The sequence below is a fragment of the Somniosus microcephalus genome, chromosome 4, assembly GCF_052327205.1.
Source record: "Somniosus microcephalus isolate GS21.2 chromosome 4, FLI_Smic_1.0, whole genome shotgun sequence".
NCBI classification, from domain to species: Eukaryota; Metazoa; Chordata; class Chondrichthyes; order Squaliformes; family Somniosidae; genus Somniosus; species Somniosus microcephalus.
In genome coordinates, this window is record NC_140990.1 from 123,514,212 (window position 1) to 123,534,995 (window position 20,784).

The 20,784-nt window shown below is 47.5% G+C and overlaps 1 pseudogene; it reads left to right on the plus strand.

Moving 5' to 3' along the window:
* The window catches only part of LOC147119737 (uncharacterized), a 40,095-nt pseudogene extending 20,040 nt beyond the window's left edge, over positions 1-20,055 (plus strand).
* Positions 20,056-20,784: the final 729 nt, after the last annotated feature.

Below are 20,784 nucleotides of genomic sequence, written 5' to 3' on the forward strand. Positions count from 1 at the left end.
GAAAAATATTTACAAATGATTTGATTGTTTCTTAGGGTTGGGATCTTCATTCTGTTGCCTTCTGATTGAAATGAAACCGACAGTTTGTGCCAGTCGGGATTTGAAAGGTATTTACAACAGATTGTAGAAGTTCTTCGAGTTGGGATCTTTCTCTATTCCATCCACTTGAGGAGTTTGATAACAGACTTTCTCCTGTGAATATAGAGCTGGAGTATTGGGCCATGATGTGTTTACTCAAAAAATTGAGTCTTGTGGTTTCAGACACCAGATAATCAAGTTCACAACAACAGATTGTCTTTTACTGACTTTATTAACAGCATTGTAAAAATACAGACAGATTATAGTTACCCGTCCCGAGACAGGGATAATACAGTGGATTCAGAGCTCTCTTCTCCCCAGGTCTGTTGTAACAAGCTGCGGCTACACTGGCGAGAGTTATACTGAACTTGTTTACTGCATCCGTGATCTGGCCCTGCTCAAACCTGAGATATCTGTACATTGATCTGACTGTCACCACAAGGCTGTGTCACTATCACACAGACACTGTTTCCATGTTTCACATCTCCATACACAGACCATCTCTTTACACATCCCCTTCCATCCTCAATCAACATCAGGAAAATAGATTATCTGCTCAATACCATCATGCTGTTTGTGGGATCTTGCTCTGTGCAAATTGGCAGCCACATTTCCTACATTCCAACAGTGGCTACACTTCCAAAGTATTTCATTGTCTGTAAAGTGTTTGGGACGTCCTGAGGCTGTGAAAGGTGGGATAGAAATTCAAGTCTTTTTGCTTTCATAACAGCAAAAGTTACACTGGGACAAATGTTCAGTCATTTTCTATTACACGCACTCTGGAAGGTATGGGGAGCTGGGACTTGAGAGTAACAGAAGGTATGAGAACTGAAATTATCCAGACTTAGAAAGGAGAAAAGGCCCCGAAATGGAGCAGTCGGTAACACGACATCAATTAGTCTCCTCTTATCTCAGAGACATCAAATACTCGATTCACTGAGTGTTTGACATTTATCCAGAATATTAAACTCCAGCCCAGTTACAGGGGTTATTAACATCAGCAGAAACAAACTCCAACTATCAGAATGAACATGGTTCAGTCCGGGATGTGACTAACAGCAGCAATAACAGCAGAATCCAACCCCTGCCGTCACAAGTGAACTCGCTGGTGTTTCAGCAGGTGGGATGACTGAGTGAATCCCTTCCCACACTCGGAGCAGGTGAATGGTCTCTCCCCGGTGTGAACTCGCTGATGTCTCAGCAGGTTGGATGGCTGAGTGAATCCGTTCCCACACTCAGAGCAGGTGAACGGTCTCTCCCCGGTGTGAACTCGCTGATGTCTCAGCAGGTCAGATGACAGAGTGAATCCCTTCCCACACACGGAGCAGGTGAACGGCCTCTCCCCGGTATGAGTGCGTTGGTGTGTCAGCAGATCCCTTGTGCTTTTAAAGCTCTTTTCACAGTCAGAACATTTAAACGGTCTCTTATCAGTGTGAACGAGCTGGTGTGTCAGAAGGTGGGATGACTGAGCGAATTCCTTCCCACACTCGGGGCAGGTGAACGGCCTCTCCCCGGTGTGAACACGCTGGTGCTGCAGCAAGTTGGATGAATCAGAGAATCCCTTCCCACACTCAGAGCAGGTGAACGGTCTCTCTCCAGTGTGAGTGCGTTGGTGTCTCAGCAGGTGCTGTTTGCTTTTAAAGCTCTTCTCACAGTCAGAACATTTGTACAGTCTCGTATCAGTGTGAACTCGCTGGTGTGTCAACAGGCTGGAAGACTGAGTGAATCCCTTCCCACAATGAGTGCAGATGAATGGTCTCTCCCCAGTGTGACTGCGCCGATGAATTTCCAGCTGGGACGGGTAACTGAATCCCTTCCCACAATCCCCACATTTCCCCAGTTTCTCCGTGGTGCGGGTGTCCTTTTGTCTCTCCAGGTTGGATGATCAGTTGCAGCCTCGTCATGCAGAACACGTGTACAGTTTCTCCCCGCTGTGAATGGTGCAATGTTTTTTCAGGCTGTGTAACTGGTTAAAGCTCTTTCCACAGGCAGTGCAGTGGAACACTCTCACTCGGGTGTGTGTGTGTCTCGGTGCTTTTCCAGTCAAACTGATGTTTGAAATCTTTTCCCACAGACAGAACAGACAAACATTTCTCCTTCCACATTCAAAGGCCGATGATATTCAAGTCCTGATGAATCGAGTGACTCTGTCAGAACTTGATGTGATTTTCCGGTCTGCAAAGCCTCCCCTTCCAATACCCTGTAAAAGGAGTTTACAAAACTCGTCACTGTAATTACATGACAGAAATTCAGAACAGACAATTCTAGTTTCTAAAGAACATTCTTTCCTATCTTGTTCCTCCAAAGCTGTAAATCCCCGTCCCACACATTGTCCCTCCTCCCGGTGTTAAAATCCAAACACATCGCACGTTTGAAGACAGTTTTTTTCTCCGCTTCCAGTTTTCTCCAACTCTGGTTGGGTTCAGTTCTACACTCACTGGTTCCCCTCCCTCTCCTGAAGGTGCTGACTCTGGCTGGGTTCAGTTCACTCAAGGGAACTCTGAAGCCGCGCCCTCTAGTGGTTCCTTTGCAAAGATGGCCGCGCACGCGCTCTACCACACGATGAAGCATGAAGGCGACGCAAAGACGCTCAGCTTTTCTTTACAAAGATGGCCACCGTCAATCTGGGCCTGTTACGGGGTAAAGCCTCGGTGCTGGAAACGCGGAACCTGTAGGTTCTCATTCGGGGCTTGCGGCCTATACCAGGTGTTTATGAAGCCCTCCCGCCGGGTACGTTACCTTCCTGCGCCACGATGATTCGTAATCGGCGTAAAAACCTTTCTGCAACTTTTATCCTCTTGTCACACTCGCCCGGCTCTAATCACAGCGACACTGCGCATGCTCCAAATACAGGCGGGCACTGCACCTGCGCACTGGGCTCCTCTGTGTGAATAGGCACATTCTCCCCCGCGGGGCATGCTGGGGATGAGCCCCACCATTGAAAGCCCCAATTAGTGAATGGGGAATGAGAGAGAATTCATCAATAATTCACACAGAAACCCTAGTGCACGGGCACTCTGCCATGGTTCAGTCCTGGATGTGATTAATAATTCACATTATTAATCACATCCAGGGGAAAGTTTAAACTAAAATGGCAGGGGGTTGGGAACCTCAGCGGGGAAACAGAGGAAAGGGAAACAAGGATAAAAGCAAAAGACAGGAAGGAGAAAAACAAAAGTGACAGGCAGAGAAATCAAGGGTTTAAATCAAACATGGCCACAGTAAATAATAATTCTAACAGATCTAAGAGCATTAAAAAAACAAGCCTGAAGGCTTTGTGTCTTAATGCGAGGAGCATTCGTAATAAGGAGGATGAATTAGCTGCGCAAATAGAGCTAAATTACTATGTTATGATTGGGATTATGGAAACATGGCTCCAGGGTGGCCAAGGCTGGGAACTCAACATCCAAGGGTATTCAATATTCAGGAAAGATAGGCAAAAAAAAAAGGTGGGGTAGCATTACTGGTTAAAGAGGGGATTAACATAATTGAAAGGAAGGCTATTAGCTTAATTACAGAATTTGTTCATCCATGCTTGGCATAAAAATAAAACAAAAAAGGTGACTCAACCGTGGCTAACAAGGGAAATTAGGGACAGCATAAGATCCAAGGAGAGGACATATAAATTGGCCAGAAAAAGCAGTAAACTTGAGGATTGGGAGCAGTTTAGGATCCAACAAAGGAGGACAAAGGGATTAATTAAGAGGGGGAAATAGAGTATGAGAGTAAGCTTGCAGGAAACATAAAAACTGACTGTAAAAGCTTTTTAAGATATGTGAAGAGAAAAAGATTGGTGAAGTCAAGCGTAGGTCCCTTGCAGTCAGAATCAGGGGAATTTATAATGGGTAACAAAGAAATGGCTGACCAATTAAATACATACTTTGGTTCTGTCTTCACAAAGGAGGACACAAATAACATCCCAAAGATGTCAGGGAACATAGGGTCTAATGAAAGGGAGGAACTGATAGAAATCAGTATTTGTAGGGAAATGATGTTAGGGAAATTGATGGGATTGAGGGCCAATAAATCCCCAGGGCCTGATAATCTACATCCTAGGGTACTTAAGGAAGTGGCCCTCGAAATAGTAGAAGCATTGCTGGCATCTTCCAAAATTCGATAGACTCTGGAACAGTACCCGTGGATTGGTGGGTAGCTAATGTTACCCCACTGTTCAAAAAGGGTGGTAGAGAGAAAACGGGGAATTATAGACCGGTAAGCCTGACATCAGTAGTGGGGAAAATGCTAGAGTCCATTTTAAAGGATGTAATAGCAGAGCACTTGGAAAAAAGTGACCGGATCGGACAAAGTCAACATCGCTTTACAAAAGGTAAATCGTGCTTGACTAGTCTACTGGAATTTTTTGAGGATGTAACTGGTAAAATAGATATGGGAGAACCAGTGGATGTGGTGTATTTGGATTTCCAAAAGGCTTTCGATAAGGTCCCGCATAAGAGATTAGCGTGTAAAATTAAGGTACATGGGATTGGGGGCAAGGTATTGACTTAGATAGAGAACTGGTTGGCAGACAGAAAGCAAAGAGTTGGAATAAACGGCTCTTTTTCCGAGTGGCAGGCAGTGCCTAGTGGGGTACCGCAGGGACCGGTCCTTGGACCCCAGCTATTCACAATATATATTAATGATCTGGACGAGGGAACTAGATGTAATGTCTCCAAGTTTGCAGATGACACAAAGCTGGGTGGGCATGTGTGCTGTGAGGAGGGTGCCGAGAAACTCCAGTATTATTTGGACAGGTTGGGTGATTGGGCAGAAGCATGGCAGATGCAATATAACGTGGATAAATGCGAGGTTATCCACTTTGGTGTCAAAAACAGGAAGGCAGATTATTATCTAAATGGCAATAGATTGGGAGAAGGGGAAGTGCAACGAGACCTGGGCATCCTTGTGCACCAGTCGTTGAAAGTAAGCATGCAGGTGCAGCAGGCGGTTAAGAAGGCAAATGGTATGTTGGCCTTCGTAGGGAGAGGGTTTGAGTACAGGAACAAGGATGTCTTGCTGCAGTTGTACAGGGCCTTGGTGAGGCCACATCTTGAGTATTGTGTGCAGTTTTGGTCGCCTTATCTGAGGAAGGATGTTCTTGCCATGGAAGGAGTGCAGCGAAGATTCACCAGGCTGATACCTGGGATGGCAGGAATGATGTATGAGGAGAGATTGTGTCGATTGGGCTTATACTCACTGGAGTTTAGAAGAATGAGAGGGGATCTCATTGAAACTTATAAAATTCCAACAGTACTAGACAGACTAGATGCACGAAGGATGTTCCCGATGGTCGGGGAGTCCAGAACCAGGGGTCACAGTCTAAGGATAAGGGGTAAGCCATTTAGGACAGAGATGAGGAGGAATTTCTTCACCCAGAGAGTGGTGAACCTGTGGAATTCTCTGCCAAAGAAGGCAGTAGAGGCCAATTCATTAAATATATTCAAGAAGGAGTTGGATATATTTCTTAAGGCTAAAGGGATCAAGGGATATGGAGAGAAGGCAGGAACAGGGTACTGAATTTGGATGATCAGCCATGATCTCATTGAATGGCAGAGCAGGCTCGAGGGGCCGAATGGCCTACTCCTGCTCCTATCTTCTATGTTTCTATGTTTCTATAACAGAATCCAAACCCCTGCAGTCACAAGTGAACTCACTGGAGTCTCAGCAGGTGGGGTGAATTTCTTCCCACACACAGGATATTGAAACAGCCTCTCTCCAGTATCAATGCGCGGATCGTGCATCAGCTGCTTTGAAATTGAAAAGCTTTTCTCACTGTCAGAGTATTTACAGCAACTGATCTCAATGTGGACACTCTGGGGTGTCAACAATTGGGACAATGGAGTGAATCCCTTCCCACACGTGAAGTATCTAAATGGTCTCTCTCCGGTGTGAATGTGCTGGTTTGTCAGTAAGTGGGATAGTCGATTGAATCACTTTCCACATACAGAGCAGTGAATGGATTCTCCTCCTTACAAACATGTTCGTGTGGGACTAGATGAGATAACCGAGTGAATATCTTTCCACACTCAGCTGGTGAACAGCCTCTCCCCGGTCTGACTGTTTCGATGAGTTTGCACCTCAGACGGGCAATTGAATGAGTTCCCACATTCCCCACATTTACACTGTTGATTCAGGTGGGTGCACGAGTCTCATGGGCTAGACAATTTGTTAAAAGTGGATCCACACACAGAACACTTGTCCTGTTTCTCCCCACTGTGATTGGTGCTTTTTCCTTCTATATCCAAAGTCTGATGATATTCAGGTCCTAAAAAATCCGGTGGATCTGTCAGATCTTGACGCAATGTTTGGATTCAGTTTCCATCTGCAGATCCACCCCTTCTAATACCCTCATATGGTATTTACAACAGGATAGAACTTCAGAACAGACAAATCCAGTTTCTATACGACATTCTTTCCCCTCCTGTCCCTCCTAAGCTGTAAATTCCCCATTATACTCACTCTCCCTTCATCCTTACTGTCTAAAAACAACATTCATTACATTGTCTGGGATTTTGTGTCTCCCCTTCTCTCCAGAAGGAACTGAATCTGGCTGGGTGCAATTAATTACCCTCTACATTTTGATAGGAAGAACGAGGAGAGGCAATATAAACTAAAGGGTACAATTCTATAGGGGGTGCTTGAACAGAGAGACCTGGGGGTTTATGTGCACAAATCATTGAAGGTGGCAGGGCAGGTTGAGAAAGCAGTTTAAAAAGCATACGGGATCCTGGGCTTCATTAATAGAGGCATGGAGTACAAAAGCAAGGAAGTTATGATGAACTTTTATAAAACACTGGTCCGACCTCTCTGGAGTTTAGAAGAATGAGAGGTGATCTCATTGAAACATACAAGATTCTGAAGGGGATTGACAGGGTAGATGCTGAGCGGTTGTTTCCCCTGGCTGGAGTGTCTAGAACTAGGGGGCATAGTCTCAGGATAAGGGGTCGGCCATTTAAGACCGAGATGAGGAGGAATTTCTTCACTCAGAGGGTTGTGAATCTTTGGAATTCTCTGCCCCAGAGGGCTGTGAATGCTGAGACTTTGAGTATATTCAAGGCTGAGATCGATAGATTTTTGGACTCTAGGGGAATCAAGGGATATGGAGATCGGGCGGGAAAGTGGAGTTGAGGTCGATGATCAGCCATGATCTTATTGAATGGCGGAGCAGGCTCGAGGGGCCGTGTGACCTACTCCTGCTCTTATTTCTTATGTTCTTATGACCTCAACTGGAGTATTGTGTCCAATTCTGGGCACCGCACTTTAGGAAGGATGTGAAGGCCTTGGAGAGGGTGAGGATAAGATTTGTTCCAGAAAAAATGGTTCCAGGGTTGAGAGACTTCAGTTACGTGGATAGTCTAGAGAAGCTGGGGTTGTTCTCCTTGGAGCAGAAAAGGTTGAGAGGAGATTTGATAGAAGTGTTCAACATCATGAGGGGTCTAGACAGAGTAGATAGAGAGAAGCTGTTCCCATTGGCGGAAGGGTTGAGAACCAGAAGACACAGATTTAAGATGATTGGCAGATGAACCAAAGGTGACATGAGGAAAAACTTTTTTACGCAGCGAGTGGTTCGGATCTGGAATTCACTGCCTGAAAGGGTGGTGGAGGCAGATTCAACTGTGGCTTTCAAAAGGGAATTGGATAAGTACCTGAAGGAAAAATGTTGGCAGGGCTCCGAGGAATGGGCGGGGGAGTGGGACTCGCTGAAGTGTTCTTGCAGAGAGCTGGCACGGGCTCGATGGGCCTCCTGCTGGGCTCTAACGAGTCTATGATTCGATGATTCTAGAGCCTCACCATCAGCCGACTCAGTGAGTGTCAGCAGTGACAGCAGTCCAATCCTGCCCTCAATTGACATCCATACACTTCCCAGTTGATGTCACTGGATCTCCATCAAGAGCAGAGGCAGTGGCTGATTCTTACTCTTAGTTAGCCCATTGGTACTGAGGATAATTATAGCCCCTGAACTGCTGCCTTGTCAGAGATCAACTCACAGCACAGATCAAGGATTGAACTTGGGACCTTCCTAGTCAGTGGTGCAGAGTGTTTTAATGTGGAAGGGGGAGGGGGAGAACAGAATATTTAGAAAGAAATGTCACTCCACCTTTAAACAAAACATTCATTACACTGCAAAATTCTGAAGACTTTCAATGTTAAACAAGCAAGTCAAATGGATCGTCAAAAACAGTGAGACATTTTAGAAAGGTTCAAGTCACTGAAACAGACAGGTTTACAATCACTGCACAGTACAGAAGGGAGCGACTGTTAATGGGAGCTCTGTTAGTGAAGTCCGCCGACACTTCAAGACAAATGGGTCTGTCCCTTTAACTATAAATAGGCAGAGAAAGGGGAGTCCCTGTCCCTTTAAATATCTGGCCCATTCCCCCAGGCAGTGGGAGGAGGAACAGCGCGTGGTTTCTTTATATCCTGACCCAGCAGGAACCTGCTCTGTGTGGGGGCGGGGCCTGGGGAACCCACTCCGTGTGGGGGCGGGGCCTGGAGAACCTGCTCTATGAATGACAACTTACACCGAGACACCAAATCCAGGGACAACTTACACTGAGACACCAAATCCAGGGACAACTTACACTGAGACACCAAATCCAGGGACAACTTACACTGAGACACCAAATCCAGGGACCACTTACACTGAGTCTATAAAATGTGAATCAGAAAGCCTCAGTATGGGGAATGGTCATGGAGGTGAAATCAGCTCCAGTGAGGGTGAAAGGTGGGTAATGGATGAAGATATGATGGTGGAATCAGATGGCGACTGGTGGGGCCTGGTGACAGGTTATTCTCACAAGCTCTTTTCAGTCAGGCCGGTGATTGAATGTAACCAGAACAACACCTGGATCCGCCTGTTCTTGTCCCCAAGTCTAATGACCCTGATGTCTTTTTTTGTGGCAAATGTAGAGATGTGAAAGAAGGGAGGAAATCAGGCTCGGGCCAGAAAGAAAGCTCCTTGAATGAACAATTCATGAGGCTGTTTTCTGACTCATCTGCATGAGGTTAAAACACCATGAAATGAAAGAGAACATGTCTACTGACACTGGCATTGTCAATAGTGGTTTCTATCCCTAATCACTGTCTCATAGCCTAACATCCTAACCCGAACCCCAGCCCCTAAACCCTAACCAAGGATTACTGACAGGGATCAATGGAGGAGCTAAAGACCTGATAAAGGAAGTATTTGAAACAATTATCTCAAATAAAGAAATAGTGCAAGGTATGTTAGTAACAAGAGATTAAATCAAAGAGACCATCAAAATCAGCAATGACAATTACAAAGATCAGAACATTTCAAAGGCGATCACATGCAATATGTGTGGAAGAGTTTTTACTAAATCGGATCCAAAAAGGGTTAAATGATATAGAAAATAACGAATTTCAAATCTTATGCCAGATAGTTCTATAAAGGGGTGGACACTGCAGTTCAGTCCATAACACCCACAAGCCATGTACTCAAACAGAACAAGCTTGGGGTTAGATGTGGTAGAAAGTGAACTAGGTGAGAATAGTTATAATCTAGAGTAAGAAATGCCCCAAAATGGAACAGTCGGTAACAGAACATCAATGTGTCTCCTCTTATCACAGAGAAATCAAATATTCAATACACTGAACAATAGCAAAATACTGCGGATGCTGGAAATCTGAAATAATGACAGAAAATGCTGGAAATACTCAGCAGGTCAGGCAGCATCCGTGGAGAGAGAAACCGAGTTAACGTTTCAGGTCTGTGACCCTTTGTCAGAACTGGAGAAAGTTAGAGATGTAACAGACTTTAAGCAGGTGCAGAGGCAGGGGAAGGCGGAGGGGAGGAAAGAATAAAAGGGACGGTCTGTGATTGGGTGGAAGGCAGGAGTGGTTCAACGTTACAAATGGGGATGGCAGAATCATCAACACCTGCTGCCTGAAAAAATAGGGGCAGAGGTTATAGTCTGAAACTGTTGAACCCAATGTTGAGTCCAGAAGGCTGTAATGTGCCTAAACAAAAGATCAGGTGCTGTTCCTCCAGCTTACGTTGAGCTTCTTTGGAACAGTGTAAGAGGCCGAGGATGGAGAGGTCAGAGTGGGAGTGGAGCGGAGAGTTACAGTGACAAGCGACCGGAAGCTCGGGGTCACCCTTACGGACTGAACCGAAGCGTTCCACAAAGCGGTCACCCAATCTACGTTTGGCCCCCCTAGTGTAGAGGAGATCGCATCGTGAGCAGTGAATACAGTACACTAAATTGCCAGAAGTACATGTAAATCGCAGTTTCACCTGGAAGGAGTGTTTGTGGCTCTGAACAGTGGGAATGGCGGAGGTAAAAGGGCAGGTGTTGCATCTTCTGCGCTTGCACGGGAAGGTACCGTGGGGAGGGGAGGGGCTGTTGGGGGTGATTGAGGAGTGAACCAGGGTGCTGCAGAGGGAGCAGACCCTTCGGAAAGCTGACAGGGGAGGTGAGGGGAAGATGTATTTGGTGGCGGAAATGGCGGAGGATGATCCATTGAATGTGGAGGCTGGTAGGGTGAAACTGAGGACAAGGGGAACCCTATCGTGGTTCTGGGAGGGAGGGGATGGGGTGAGAGCAGAAGTGCTGGAAATGGACGGATACGGTTGAGAGCCATGTCAACCACGGTAGAGGGGAATCCTCAGTTGAAGAAAAAGGAAGGCATATCGGAAGCACTAGTATGGAAGGTGGCGTCGTCAGAACAGATGTGGCGGAGACGGAGAAACTGTGAGAATGGAACAGAGTCCTTACAGGAAGTGGGGTGGGAGGAAGGGTAGTCCAGTTAGCTGTGGGCTTATAGCGGATGTTTGTCGCTAGCCTATCCTCAGAAATGGAGACAATGAATTCGAGGAAGGGAAGAGTCAGAGATGGACCATGTGAAGGTGAGTGAAGGGTGGAAATTGGAAGCAAAGTGAATGAAATTTTCTAGCTCAGGGTGAGAGCAGGAAACGGCACCAATACAGTCATCAATGTACCAGAGAAAGAGGTGAGGGAGGGGACCTGAGTAGGACTGGAACAAAGAATGTTCCACATATCCCATGAAAAGGCAGGCATAGCTAGGGCCCATGCGGGTTCCCATAGCAACACTTTTAATTTGGAGGAAGTGAGTATTTCAAAGGAGAAGTTGTTCAATGTGAGAACAAGTTCAGCCAGGTGGAGGAGGGTGGTGGTGGATGGGAACTGGTTGGGCCTCTGTTCAAGGAAGAAGCGAGCGCCCTCAGGCCATCCTGGTGGGGGATGGACGTGTATAGCGATTGGATGTTCATAGTGAAAAGGAGACGGTTGGGGCCAGGAAACTGGAAACTGTTCAAATCAACATATAGATTGGGCTAACCAAATTAGTAACAATAATGTGGAGGAGGAATTCCTGGAGTGTATACGGGATGGTATCCTGGACCAATATGTCGAGGAACCAACTAGAGATCAGGTCATCTTAGACTGGGTATTATGTAATGAGAAAGGATTAATTATCAATCTTGTTGTGCGAGGCCCCTTGGGTCGGAGCGATCATAATATGATCGAATTCTTCATTAAGATGGAGAGTGAAGTAGTTAACTCAGAGACAAGGGTCCTGGATTTAAAGAAAGGAAACTACGATGGTCTGAGGCGCGACTTGGGTAGGATTGATTGGGGAATGTTACTCAAAGGGTTGACGGTGGATGGGCAATGGCAAACATTCAAAGATCGCATGGATGAACCACAGAATTTGTTCATCCATGCTTGGCATAAAAATAAAACAAAAAAGGTAACTCAACTGTGGCTAACAAGGGAAATTAGGGATAGCATAATATCCAATGAGAGGACATATATATTGGCCAGAAAAAGCAGTAAACCTGAGGATTGGGAGCAGTTTAGGATTCAGCAAAGGAGGACAAAGGGATTAACTAAGAGGGGGAAAATAGAGTATGAGAGTAAGCTTGCAAGGAACATAAAAACTGATCATTAAAGCTTTTATAGATATGTGAAGAGAAAAAGATTGGTGAAGTCAAGCGTAGGTCCCTTGCAGTCAGAATCAGGGGAATTTATAATGGGGAACAAAGAAATGGCAGACCAATTAAATACATACTTTGGTTCTGTCTTCACAAAGGAGGACACAAATAACCTCCCAGAGATGTCGGGGAACATAGGGTCTGATGAAAGGGAGGAACTGAAAGAATTCAGTATTTGTAGGGAAATGGTGTTTGGGAAATTGACGGGATTGAAGGCTGATAAATCCCCATGGCCTGATAATCTACATCCTAGGGTACTTAAGGAAGTGCCCTAGAAATAGTAGATGCATTGCTGGTCATCTTCCAAAATTCGATAGACTCTGGAACAGTTCCCATGGATTGGAGGGTAGCTAATGTTACCCCACTATTCAAAAAAGGTGGTAGAGAGAAAATGGGGAATTATAGACCTGTAAGCCTGACATCGGTAGTGGGGGAAATGCTAGAGTCCATTATAAAAGATGTAATAGCAGAGCACTTGGAAAACAGTGACAGGATCGGACAAAGTCAACATGGATTTACAAAAGGTAAATCATGCTTGACTAATCTACTGGAATTTTTTGAGGATGTAACTGGTAGAATAGATAAAGGAGAACCAGTGGATGTGGTGTATTCGGACTTTCAGAAGGCTTTTGATAAGGTCCCGCATAAGAGTTTAGCATGTAAAGTTAAGGCACATGGGATTGGGGGCAAGGTATTGACTTAGATAAAGATCTGGTTGGCAGACAGGAAGCAAAGAGTTGGAATAAACGGCTCTTTTTCCGAGTAGCAGGCAGTGACTAGTAGGGTACCGCAGGGATCGGTCCTGGGACCCCAGCTATTCACAATATATATAAATGATCTAGATGAGGGAAGTAGATGTAATATCTACAAGTTCGCAGATGACAAAAAACTGGGTGGGTGTGTGTGCTGTGAGGAGGGTGCCGAGAAACTCCAGTATGATTTGGACAGATTGGGTGATTGGGCAGAAGCATGGCAGATGCTGTATAATGTGGATAAATGCAAGGTTATCCATTTTGGTGGCAAAAACAGGAAGGCAGATTATTATCTGAATGGCAATAGATTGGGAAAAGGGGAAGTGCAACGAGACCTGGGTGTCCTTGTGCACCAGTCGGTGAAGGTAAGCATGCAGGTGCAGCAGACGGTTAAGAAGGCAAATGGTATGTTGGCCTTCATAGCGAGAGGGTTTGAGTACAGGAACAAGGATGTCTTGCTGCAGTTGTACAGGGCCTTGGTGAGACCACATCTTGAGTATTGTGTGCAGTTTTGGTCGGCTTATCTGAGGAAGGATATTCTTGTCATGGAAGGAGTTCAGCGAAGATTCACCAGGCTGATTTCTGGGATGGCAGGAATGACGTATGAGGAGAGATTGGGTCGATTGGGCTTGTACTCGCTGGAGTTTAGAAGAATGAGAGGGGCTCTCATTGAAACTTATAAAATTCTGGCAGGACTGGACAGACTAGATGCAGGGAGGATGTTCCTGATGCTCGTGGAATCCAAAACCAGGGGTCACAGTCTAAGGATAAGGGGTAGGCCTTTTAGAACAGAAATGAGGAGGAATTTCTTCACCCAGAGAGTGGTGATCCTGTGGAATTCTCTACCACAGAAGGAAGTCGAGGCCAATTCATTAAATATATTCAAGAAGGAGTTGGATATATTTCTTAAGGCTAAAGGAATCAAGGGGTATGGGGAGAAAGCAGGGACCGGGTACTGAACTTGGATGATTAGCCATGATCGCATTGAATGTCGGAGCAGGCTCGAGGGGCCGAATGGCCTATTATCTTCTGTGCAGGTGCAGCAGGTGGTTAAGAAGGCAAATGGTATGTTGGCCTTTGTAGCGAGAGGGTTCGAGTACAGGAATAAGGATGTCTTGCTGCAGTTGTACAGGGCCTTGGTGAGACCACACCTTGAGTATTGTGTGCAGTTTTGGTCACCTTATCTGAGGAAGGATGTTCTTGCCATGGAGGGAGTGCAGCAAAGATTCACTAGACTGATACCTGGGATGGCAGGAATGATGAATGAGGAGAGATTGGGTCGATTGGGTTTATACTCGCTGGAGTTTAGAAGAATGAGAGAGGATATCATTGAAACTTATAAAATTCTAAGGGGACTAGATAGACTAGATGCAGGAAGGATGTTCCTGATGGCCGGGGAGTCCAAAACCAGGGGTCACAGTCTAAGGATAAGGGGTAAGCCATTTAGGACAGAGATGAGGAGGAATTTCTTCACCCAGAGAGTGGTGTGCCTGTGGAATTCTCTACCACAGAAGGCAGTGGAGGCCAATTCATTAAATATATTCAAGAAGGAGTTAGATATATTTCTTAAGGCTAAAGGGATCAAGGGATATGGGGAGAAGGCAGGGTCAGGTTACTGAATTTGGATGATCAGCCATGATCTCATTAAATGGCGGAGCAGGCTCGAGGGGCTGAATGGCCTACTCCTGCTCCTATCTTCTATGTTTCTATGTTTCTAAATGGCAGAGGGCATCGGAAGAGTCGCAAATGTAGGTGGGAAGAGACTGGACAAGGGGAGCAAAAATAGAATCGAGATGGGAAGAAATCAGTTCCATGGGGCAAGAACAGGCCGAAAACATGAGTGTACCAGGGCAACCCAATTTGTGGATCTTGGGAATGAAGTAGAAGCGGGCTGTGCGGGGTTTGGGGACTATGAGCTTGATGGCCATGGAGAGAAGATTTCCAGAGGTGATGAGGTCAGTGACAGTCTTGGAAACAATGGCTTGATCTTTGGTCGTGGGATCATGGTCCAGGGGAGGTAGGAGGAGATGTCAGAGTTGGCGTTCAGGCTCCACACAGTAGAGGTCGATTCGCCAAACAACAACAGCGCCACCCTTGTCAGCAGGTTTAATGACAATATTAGGGTTGGATCGGCGAGAACAGAGTGCTGCAAGTTCAGAGGGAGGTAGGTTGGAGTGAGTGAGGGGAGCAGAGAAATTGAGATGGCCGATGTCACGCCAGCAGCTCGCAATGAAAAGATCTAGAGAGGGTAAGAGGCCAGAGGGAGGGGTCCAGGTAGAGCGTGAATTCTGAAAGTGGGAGAAAGGGTCCGCTGTGCAGAGGGAAGACTCCTGGCCAAAAAGTGGGCAGGGAGACAAAGACAATGGAAAAAGAGCTCAGCATCGTGCCGAGCTCGAAGTTCATTGAGGTGGGGGCGTAAGGGGATGAAGCTCAGGCCTTTGCCGAGGACTGATCGTTCGGGGTCAGTGAGGGGAAGGCCAGAGCGGATAGTGAAAACACGGCAGGGGGTGAGACTGGAAGAAGAGATGGTGTCAGAAGAAAGTGAAGGGGAAGAAGGTTCCGAAGGGGCGTTGGTGTCCAAGAGTCGTTGAAGCTTGCGATCCTTGACAGCTGAAAGGAAGAAAAAAAGCTTTTTATTGAAGCACCAGATGAGGCAAAGGATGAAATGGAACTGTGGACCAGGACAGCTCTGAGATAGAGTGAGTCGGTGCTGCTGAAGAGAGAGGTCGAGAGTGTTCATGTGGCAACGCATGGCGTTGAGCGTGGATCTCAGGATGCGGCGAGAGCAGTGGTTCAACATTGAGTTCCACAGTTTCAGACTATAACCTCTGCCCGTATTTTTTCAGGCAGCAGGTGTTGATGATTCTGCCATCCCCATTTGTAACATTTAACCACTCCTGTCTTCCACCCAATCACAGACCGTCCCTTTTATTCTTTCCTCCCCTCCGCCTTCCCCTGCCTCTGCACCTGCTTAAAACCTGTTACATCTCTAACTTTTTCCAGTTCTGATGAAGGGTCACAGACCTGAAATGTTAACTCTGTTTCTCTCTACACGGATGCTGCCTGACCTGCTGAGTATTTCCAGCATTTTCTGTTGTTATTGAATACACTCTTTGAAACAAAGCTGATTTATTCAATATTTATACAGAATATTAATCTCCAGCCCAGGTATAGGGGTTATTAAAATCAGCAGAAACACGCTCTAACTGCCAGAATGAACGTGGTTCAGTGCTCAATGTAATCCCAGCAAATCCTGTGCTATTCACTAATGCGGTCTTTCAATGGTGGTGCTTTTACCCAGCATTCATCGCGGGAGACAATGTGCCGTACCCAGACTACAGGAGACAAGTGCGCAGGCGCGTCACCGACGGGCTTTGGAGCATGCGCGTCATCGCAGAAGACGGTGGATACAGAAGCAGGTGGTTGATGCAGAATAGGTCCTGATAAATTAATGGAAAGCCGCGGAGTAGTGGACCGGCGGGTGTGAGGGACGGCTTTAAAAACAGCTGATGTAGGCCGCCAGCCCCGAATAATCACCTCAAGATCCCGTGTTTGCAACTTCGGGGCTTCTCCCGGTCACAAGCCCGGCTAACGGCCGCCATCTTGATTCAGTGAGTACCAATGCGCATGCGCAGATATTTTGAAAAGGAACAATGAGTGGGCGGGGCTTCAATCTCTGTTCCCAACCGGGTCCTCGTGCCCGGGAAAGTAAATTAGTGATTCAGTTATTTGATTCAGACTCTCCACACTTCGGATTTCTCATCATCTCTCCTGAAGGCGCTGTTAAAAGCAGAGCATACGGTTAACATCCCACACAATTGTAACAAAAGAGCCCCAGAACTGGGCCCCCTTGTACAGTCCCAGGGTTAGAATCCCCATGTACAGTCCCAGGGTTGGAATCCCCGTGCACACTCCCAGGGTTAGAATCCCCGTGCACACTCTCAGGGTTGGAATCCCCATGTACAGTCCCAAGGTTGGAACCCCATGTACAGTCCCACGGTTGCAAGCCCCATGTACAGTCCCAGGGTTGGAATCCCCATGTACAGTCCCAGGGTTGCAATCCCCATGAACAGTCCCAGGACTGGAATCCCCGTGTACAGTCCCAGGGTTAGAATCCCCATGTACAGTCCCAGGGGTAGAATCCCTATGTACAGTCCCAAGGTTGGAACCCCATGTACAGTCCCACGGTTGCAAGCCCCATGTACAGTCCCAGGTCTGGAATCCCCATGTACAGTCCCAGGGTTGGAATCCCCATGTACAGTCCCAGGGTTAGAATCCCCATGTACAGTCCCAGGGTTAGAATCCCCATGCACAGTCCCAGGGTTGGAATCCCCATGTACAGTCCCAGGGTTAGAATCCCCATGTACAGTCCCAGGGTTAGAATCCCCATGCACAGTCCCAGGGTTAGAATCCCCATGTACAGACCCAGTGTTGCAAATTCCACATACATTCACAGGGTTAGCATCACCATGTACAGTCCCGGGGTTAGAATCCCCATGTACAGTCCCGGGGTTAGAATCCCCATGTACAGTCCCGGGGTTAGAATCCCCATGTACAGTCCCAGGGGTAGAATCCATATGTACAGTCCCAAGGTTGGAACCCCTACGTACAGTCCCAGGGTTGCAATCCCCACGTACAGTCCCAGGGTTAGAATCCCCACGTACAGTCCCAGGGTTAGAATCCCCACGTACAGTCCCAGGGTTAGAATCCCCACGTACAGTCCCAGGGTTAGAATCCCCATGCACAGTCCCAGGGTTGGAATCCCCATGTACAGTCCCAGGGTTAGAATCCCCGTGCACACTCCCAGGGTTGGAATCCCCATGTACAGTCCCAGCGTTAGAATCCCCATGTACAGTCCCAGGGTTGGAATCCCCGTGTACAGTCCCAGTGTTGGAATCCCCATGCGCATTCCCAGGGTTGGAATTCCCGTGTACAGTCCCAGGGCTGGAATCCCTGTGTACAGTCCCAGGGTTGGAATCCCCATGTACAGTCCCAGTGTTGGAATCCCCATGCGCATTCCCAGGGTTGCAAACCCCATGAACAGTCCCAGGACTGGAATCCCCGTGTACAGTCCTAGGGGTAGAATCCCTATGTACAGTCCCAAGGTTGGAACCCCCATGTACAGTCCCATGGTTGCAATCCCCATGTACAGTCCCAGGTCTGGGATCCCCATGTACAGTCCCAGGGTTGGAATCCCCATGTACAGTCCCAGGGTTAGAATCCCCATGTACAGACCCAGTGTTGCAAATTCCACATACATTCACAGGGTTAGAATCACCATGTACAGTCCCAGGGTTGGAATCCCCATGTACAGTCCCAGGGTTAGAATCCCCATGTACAGTCCCAGGGTTGGAATCCCCATGTACAGACCCAGTGTTGCAAATTCCACATACATTCACAGGGTTAGCATCACCATGTACAGTCCCAGGGTTAGAATCCCCACGTACAGTCCCAAGGTTGGAACCCCCACGTACAGTCCCAGGGTTGCAAACCCCACGTACAGTCCCAGGGTTAGAATCCCCATGTACAGTCCCAGGGTTGGAATCCCTGTGTGCAATCCCAGGGTTAGAATCCCCATGTACAGTCCCAGGGGTAGAATCCCCATGTACAGTCCCAGGGTTGCAATCCCCACGTACAGTCCCACGGCTGGAATCCCCATGTACAGTCCCAGGGTTGGAATCCCCATGTACAGTCCCAGGGTTAGAATCCCCATGTACGGTCCCAGTGTTGCAAATTCCGCATACTTTCGCAGGGTTAGCATCACCATGTACAGTCCCGGGGTTGCAAGCCCCATGTACAGTCCCAGGGCTGGAATCTCCATGTACAGTCCTAGGGCTGGAATCTCCATGTAAAGTCCCAGAGTTAGAATCCCCATGTCGAGTCCCAGGGTTAGCAACACCAAGTGCGGATCTCAGGCCCTGAGTCGGAGCCGCCGGGCCTCAGCAACACCGAGCAGGAACGGCGATATATGCCCAAGTCAGGACAGTGTGTGACTTGGAGGGGACCTGGGAGGTGATGGTGTTCCCATGCACCTGCTGCCTTTGTCCTTCTAGGTGGTGGAGGTCGCGTGTTTGGCAAGTGCTGTCAAAGTTCTAGTCGAGTTGCAGATGTATAAAGTCGCTCCTTCACGCCTCTCGCTCTCTCCTCCCATAGAGGCCAGAGTCTTGTGTAGGCCCAGACCGGGTGGCGGGTTCCCTTCCCTGAAGGACATTAGTGAACCAGTTGGGTTTTTACGACAATCCGGCAGCTTTCATGGTCACTTTTTTCTAGTGCCGGCCCGAAAGTTCCCAGATTCATTGAGCTCAATTTCACAACCTACCTTTGTGTTTTTGTGGGTTCTCTCTCACCCTCCCTTTTTCCTGTTTTAAATTAATTTTACAGGGTGGTAGAAGGGGAGGATTTGCAGACGGGAAACTCAAACCAAACATCACTTCAAGATCTGACAGAGTCACTCGAATCATCAGGACCTTTGAACATGGAAGCAGAAAGCACCGTTCAGAGCGGGGAGAAACCGTACACGTGTTCTGTGTGTGGACGAGGCTTCAGCCAATCCTCTGACCTGTCGAGTCACAAGCGCAGTCACACCGGGGAGAAGCCGTTAACCTGCTCCGAGTGTGGGAAGGGATTCACTCGGTCATTCACCCTGCTGACACACCAGCGAGTTCACACTGGAGAGAGGTAGTTCACCTGCTCCGAGTGTGGGAAGGGATTCACTCAGTCATCCGACCTGCTGATACACCAGCGAGTTCACACTGACGAGAGACCTTTTTAATGCCCGGTCTGTGGAAAGTGTTATAAAAATTCCGGGGAACTGATGTGTCATCAGCGTGTTCACACTGACGAGAGACCGTTCAGGTGCTCTCACTGCAGGACTGGGTTCAGGCGATCATCTCACCTCACTGTACACCAGCGAGTTTACACTGGGGAGAGGCCGTTCACCGGTTCTGAGTGTGGAAAGGGATTCACTCGGTCATCCGACCTGCTGACACACCAGCGAGTTCACACCGGGGAGAGGCTGTTCACCTGCTCTAACTGTGGGAAGGGATTCATTAATTCATCCAACTTGCTGACACACCAGCGAGTTCAGAAGTGACTGTAGGGGTTGGATTCTGCTGTTATTACTGCTGCTAATCACATCCAGGACTGAATCATGTTCACACTGACAGCTGGGGTTTGTTTCTGCTGATGATAACCCCTTTAACTGGGCTGGAGTTTAAATTTCTGAATATGTGTCAAATAAATCAGGTTTGCTTTAAACACATTGTTGTGGATTTTTGTCGTTCCCACCTGAGTGTTTAGCATCACCTGGCTGGAGCTCAGAAAGGACAATCTGGGGGAGAATCACACGGCAGGAACAGAATTACAGCCTGGACACAGTCCGTCAGGGCCACACTGAGAGGGGCAAACGGCACTTTGGTCTTTCTCATCTCTCTTCACTGAGCAATGTCCCCGTGCAGGTTAAGAACATAAGAAAAGATCATAAGAATTAGGAGCAGGAGTAGGTCACACGGCCCCTCGAGCCTGCTCCACCATTCAATAAGATCATGGCTGATCATCCACCTCAACTCCACTTTCCCGCCCGGTCTCCATATCCCTTGATTCCCCTAGAGCCCAAAAATCTATCGATCTCAGCCTTGAATATACTCAAAGACTCAGCATTCACAGCCCTCTGCGGCAGAGAATTCCAAAGCTTCACAACCCTCTGAGTGAAGAAATTCCTCCTCATCTCAGTCTTAAATGACCTACCCCTTATCCTGAGACTATGCCCCCTAGTTCTAGACACTCCAGCCAGGGGAAATAATCTCTGAGCATCTACCCTGTCAATCCCCTTCAGAATCTTGTATGTTTCAATAAGATCACCTCTCATTCTTCTAAACTCCAGAGAGTATAGGCCCATTCTACACAATCTCTCATCATAGGACAGCCCTCTCATCCCAGGAATCAATCTAGTGAACCTTCGTTGCACCGCCTCCAAGGCAA